The sequence below is a fragment of the Nycticebus coucang genome, chromosome 1 (genome assembly GCF_027406575.1).
Source record: "Nycticebus coucang isolate mNycCou1 chromosome 1, mNycCou1.pri, whole genome shotgun sequence".
Lineage (NCBI taxonomy): Eukaryota > Metazoa > Chordata > Mammalia > Primates > Lorisidae > Nycticebus > Nycticebus coucang.
Window position 1 is genome coordinate 154,527,511 of NC_069780.1, and position 6,156 is coordinate 154,533,666.

The window sequence follows — 6,156 nt, forward strand, 5'->3', positions numbered from 1 at the left end:
AAAATTACGAAGCTGAGGTTTTCAGGAAACCACTGTATTTCTGAATGAAATGTTGCTAAGTCTCATCATAATTTTCAATTACTGTACTCTTTTCAAAGCACACTAATGGTCTAGTAGTAAAGCCATTTCACATAGGCCTTAGTGAAGATACTGATGTAGAGTTAAAGAGAAAACATTCACCTCTTCTTTACTTGGGCTAGGTGAACCAATTGGTATTTTGCAGACCTTTTCTTTGACTCCCTGGTAGACAGACATGATACCCAACTACTCTGTTCCCTGTTTCAGAGAAAAAATCATTTGAGGAAGGACACACTCAAAACATTACATGGAGTAAAAATCTTAATCCCCTATATGTACAGGGGTAGTGATAAGAAGTTATAACCTATCAGGCGTAGCACTTGAAGAAAATAATGCAGTGAGCTTTGTTTTGTAAAGATTCTGTGAATAGTCTGTATCAGTTAGGTTTGGCCAATTGCTTCAACAAATAGACCTCAAAGTGTATAAGACTCAAATATAATACAAGTTTATTTCTTATCTGTACAGCAGTGCTGGGATGAAGGAAGATGTGGGCTTTTCTCTACACAGTCGTTCAGGAATCTAGGTTGACGGAGGCCTTTGTCAACTTCAGCACTTGGATGCACCAAGGTTCCCCCACCAGAGATTCCTCCCCTCCCACCAGGGAATAAGGGCAGAGAAATGGATTTTTATAGATTAGAACTGGGCATGGCATGTAACATTTCCACTCATTCATGTTAGGCTGGAACTTATTTTTATGGTCTTATCTAACTCCAAGGGATACTTGGAAATGTAGTTTCTAGCTGGATAATCACTTTTTCAAGGACTCTCCACATTGTGGATGGGAAACGATGAAGTTTTGGTGGATAGTTATCTACTCTGTTCCACACTCTGTGCTATTTCTTTGACAAAATTTTAGTCAGCTAAAAAGTTAAAAGTAGGGCTTAAAGTGGAAAATAGTAAGAGAATAGACCATTTCCCCCTTAGAAATAGCCTTAATGAAGATACCTTTCCCACTGTCTCTACTGTCTTTATGAAATTAGTGTAGAGGAGAATGAAAAAGAAAAGAAATGGGAGAAATGGAGGGAAATTCCGAGAAGTTAAAGCGATAGGAAAAGAGGGAAAGAGAAAGATGGAGAATAAAATGATGAAGTGATGAGAAAAAGAAAATTTAATTACCCTGAATCCACTTGGGGAATTAAAACAAGTCAATGGCATTTTCTGTCTTTTTCAGATTTTCCTCTCAAGTTGTGAGACAACTTCATACAAATTTTGTGTGGGCATAACTAGCCTGGCTCCTTTTCACCCCAGACATGTTCTAATACTGATTTATTCATTTTTACCATTACATTAATGAAAAGATAGCATATATGAAAAGGCTTTGCAAAATACAGAGTATTACACAACTGTAATTATTATGCATTCTAGCATGAGACCCAGTCATAACAAGTTGTTACTTAATCTCTCTGACTAGTCCCTGTGCGCACTTGTGCATCTTCAGAGCCTGGCAGAGTAAGCAGTCAATACTAGTTAAATGAAGGAAGGAAGGGCCAGATGGACTTGATTTCTGAGTAAATGATAGTACTGATATACCTGCACACCTGCTTTACAGAAACCCAAGAGGAATATCTTCAATAACAGCAGAGGAAAGGCAAAAGAATAATCATTTAACAAATCGATGCAACACACTATTAGAAAAGAACAATTATTAATAGAAGCAGAACTCTGAGATTAAAACAAGGATCAGGATGTCTATGAGATTGAAAAGAAAAGAATTACAAGCAGTGATTGTCAGAGACTAAGAATACTAATTTCATTTACAGAGCACCTAACTTGGGCCATGTACTTCATGTACCTTGTCAATACCTCTTTCAACAACCCTGCAGGACACATCAACATTAGGTACCTCATTGGAAAAGGAAAAACAGCTATGAAAAGCAAATGCCTAGTTAGAGATGGGGAACAGGGATTCAAACCTGGGTTTGTCTGACTTCAAAGCACCAACTTTTTCTCAAATGCTCTGCTGACTATTGTCCTTATTGTTGGACTAAATTAGAAAATCTCAAATTACTGATTACAGTTTGTTTTAAAGTTTTATATTGAAGTATAAAATGCATAAAAGTAAAGCATACATATTTATTATACAGCTTGATGAATTTTCACCAAGTGAACATCAGGAAATACAATATTAGCGGCATGCACAATCCTTCCATGCCTGTTCTTAATCATTGGCTCCCTCCTCTTTCTTCTTAGGTGAATTTACACTTACATAAATGGAACATACAGCATAATTTCTTTTCTGTGAGATGTATTTATATTTTTGCATGTAGCATTTCAATTACTATATATGATTCCATGATATGACTATACTTCTCTATTTTAATTTTCAAGGGCATTTTGCTTATTTCCAGCTTTCAGCTATTATAAATAATATCGCTACAAATATTTTTATGCCTGGCTTTTTAGTCTGTATATCTACACATTTCTGTTGAGTATTTTACTTTTGAATGAAATTTCTATATCATTAAGTAGGCATATATTCTTTTTTAATTAGACACAGCAACTAAACAGTTTTTCAAAACAGTCCTAACAATTTGTCCTCCCAGTAGCAGTATTGGAAAGGTCCAGTTCCTCCACATCCTAGCCAGCACTTGTTACTGTTTAGCCTTTTTAATTTTAGTCAATATATTGGCTTTGACTTTTCCTGATGGTTAATGAGTTTCAGCATACTTCCACAGAGGTAGTATCCTCTTTTGTGAAATGACTGTTCATGTCTTTTAGCATACATTTTTTTATTTTAAATCAAGTTGCTGGTCTTTTTCTTATCGCTTTGTAGGAATGTGTCAGATATCTACATTGCACGTATCTTTCCCCATTCTTTGGTTTGGCTATTCATTCTCTTAATGGTGTCTTTTGACGTACAAAAGTAACCAATTTGGCCAATCATTTTCTTTAAAGATAATACTTCTTGTGTGATTTTCAAGAACCTTATCCCTTTTAGGAAGGAAGTATGGAGAACCATCAAAGAACTCAAGTAGACCTCCCAACTGATCCTGCAATCTCATTACTGGGCATCTACCCAGAAGGAAAAACATCTTTTTTTTTTTTTTTTCAGTTTTTTTGGTTGGGGCTGGTGCCCTATTTTGTTGAGCCACAGGTGCTGCCCGGGAAAAAAATCCTTTTATCATAAGGACACTTGCACTGGACTGTTTATTGCAGCTCAATTTATAATCGCCAAAATGTGGAAACAGCCTAAATGCCCACCAACCCAGGAATGAATTAACAAGCTGTGGTATATATATATATATATATATATATATATATATATATACCAATAGTATTCCATGATATATATATATCATGGAATACTATTCAGCCGTTAAAAATGATGGACACTTTACATCCTTTGTATTAACCTGGATGGAAGTGGAACACATTATTCTTAGTAAAGCATCATAAGAGTGGAGAAGCATGAATCTTATGAACTCAATTCTGGTATGAGGACAGTTGATGACCTAGTACACGGTAGGGGGTAGCAGAAAGGAAGAACAGAGAGAGGGAAGGAGGGAGGAAGGTGGGGTCTCGGTGTGTGACACACCTTATGGAGATAAGACACAATTGTAAGAGGGGTTTTACCTAACAAATGCAATCAGTGTAATCTGGTTTTTTGTACCCTCAATGAATCCCCAACACTTAAAAAAAAATACTCGTTAAAAAAATGAATAACTTAAAACTGCCACATGAAAAGAAGCAAATGATCCATGAAACATTTTCCTTTTAAAAGTTTTACAATATATGGTTATCATTAACCAGTCTTTTACTATTCAACTCAAATGGCCAATTGTAACAGTTCTGAGATCATTCTCCCAATACTGACTGAGACTGGGATGGCAGGTCTTAGAGATAATATTCATTTAGGCCTTTGAACTTTCTGGGCAGACTTGGTGACCTTGCTAGCTCCAGCAACCTTCTTGTCCACTGCTTTGTTGACACCCATGGCAATGTCTGTCTCATGTCATGAAAAACAAAACGACCCATAGGAGGCTGGTCTGAGAAGCTCTCAACACACATAGGTTTGCCAGGAACCATGCTCATGAGGTAGCATCACCAGCTTTCAAGAATTTAGGGCCATCCTCCAGTTTCTTATCAGAGCAGTGAGTAATCTTTTCCTTCAGCTCAGCATACTTGCAGGTAATGTGAGCTGTGCGATAATCCAGCACAAAAGCATAGCCAGCACTAATTGTTTTGGATGGTTCAGAATAATCACTTGAGCAGTGAAGCCAGCTACTTCTATTGAAGGGTCATTTTTGCTGTCACCAGCAACATTGCCAACACGAACATCTTTGACAGACACATTCTTTTTTTTTGCAGTATTTGGCTGGGGTTGGGTTTGAACCCACCACCTCTGGTATATGGGGCCAGCGCCCTGTTCCTTTGAGCCACTGGTGCCACCTGACAGACACATTCTTGATGTTGAAGCCCATGTTGTCCCCTAGAAGAGCTTTGCTTGAAGAGTCATGGTGCATGTCAACAGACTTTACTTCAGTTGTAATGTTGACTGGAGCAATCTCCACTTAGCCCACAAGGGGAAAGTTCCAAGTACCACCAATTTTGTAGGCATCTTGGAGATGCAAGGGCTTGCCAGTTGGACAGGTTGGTGGACGGATACAACCCAGAACTATAAGCAGAATGGTTCCACTGGCATTGTCATCCTTCCATGTGACTTTCCATCCCTTGAACCAAGGCATGTTAGCATTTGGCTCCAGTATCTTGTCATCATTCCAACCAGAAATTGGCACACATTCTACTGTGTTGGGGTTGTAGCCAATTTCTTAATGTAAGTGCTGACTCTTTAACAATTTCCTTGTATTTCTTTTGGTCGCAGGATGGCTCAGTAGAATCTATTTTATCACCACCAACAATTATTTGGGTCACACCCAGTGTGTAAGCCAGCAGGGCATGCTCACGGGTCTGCCTGTTCTTTCAGATACCAGCTTCAAATTCACCAGCACCAGCAGCAACAATCAGGGCAGCACAGTCAGCCCGAGATGGGCCTATAATCATGCTTTTGATAAAGTCTCTGTATCCTGGGGCATTAATGACAGTCATACAATATTTATTGGTCTCAAATTTCCACAGGGAGGTATCCATGGTGATACCACAGTCACGCTTAGCTTTCAGTTTATCCAAGACCCAGACATCCCTAAAGGAGCCCTTTCCCATCTCAGCAGCCTCCTTCTTAAGGTTTTCAATGGTTTCTTTGTCAGTGCCACCACATTTGTAGATCAGATGGCCAGCAGTGGTGGACTTGTCTTATGACTACTTGTCTACATGACAAGTGTAATGACCACAGTGTTTATATGAGTCTTCTCCTTTCCCATTTTGGTTTTTATGAGTGGTTTTCATAACACCTATGTTCTGGTGGCAAACAAATATCTGTTGTGAAAAAGGACAAGTTAGACTTTACTAAAAATAAAAACTTTTCTGTAAAAGACACTGTGAAGACAATGAAAAGATGAGCCACCAAAGTTCTTTAAATTTCAACAATAATAAAATAAACAACCCAATTTATAAATTGGCAGAAAGTCTGAACAGATATTTCACCAAAGACATACAGATGACAAATAAGTATATGAAAAGATGCTCAACATGATATGTCATTAGTGAATCACAAATAAAAATAACAATGAGAATACTGCTACATCCACGTGAGAATGGCAAAAATCCCAAACACTGGTAGCATCAAATACTGGCAAGGAGGCAGCTTTGGGAACTCTCATTCATGCTGGTGAGAATATAAACCAATAGGGAACTTTGACAATTTTTTCAACGCTAAACGTAATCTTAGCATATGATCCAGAAATTGCACTTCTGGGTATTTACCCAAATGAATTGAAAATTTGTGTCCACACAAAAATCTGCACATGAAAATTTATAGTGGCTTTATTCATAATTGCCCCAAACTGAAAGCCACTCTGATGTCCTGTAGTAGGTGAATAGAACAAACCATAGTACAATCATATCCTGGAATCCTATTCAGTGGTTAAAAAAAGGAATGAGCTAGCAATCCATGAAAAAGACACAGAATCTTAAACACATATCGCTAATGAAGGGAGCAAGTCTGAAAATGCTACATGCTAT

At 37.9% G+C, this 6,156-nt stretch overlaps 1 pseudogene; it reads right to left on the reverse strand.

The window, feature by feature from the left end:
* Positions 1 to 3,925: 3,925 nt before the first annotated feature.
* On the reverse strand, positions 3,926 to 5,396 carry LOC128589627 (elongation factor 1-alpha 1-like; annotated as a pseudogene).
* Positions 5,397 to 6,156: the final 760 nt, after the last annotated feature.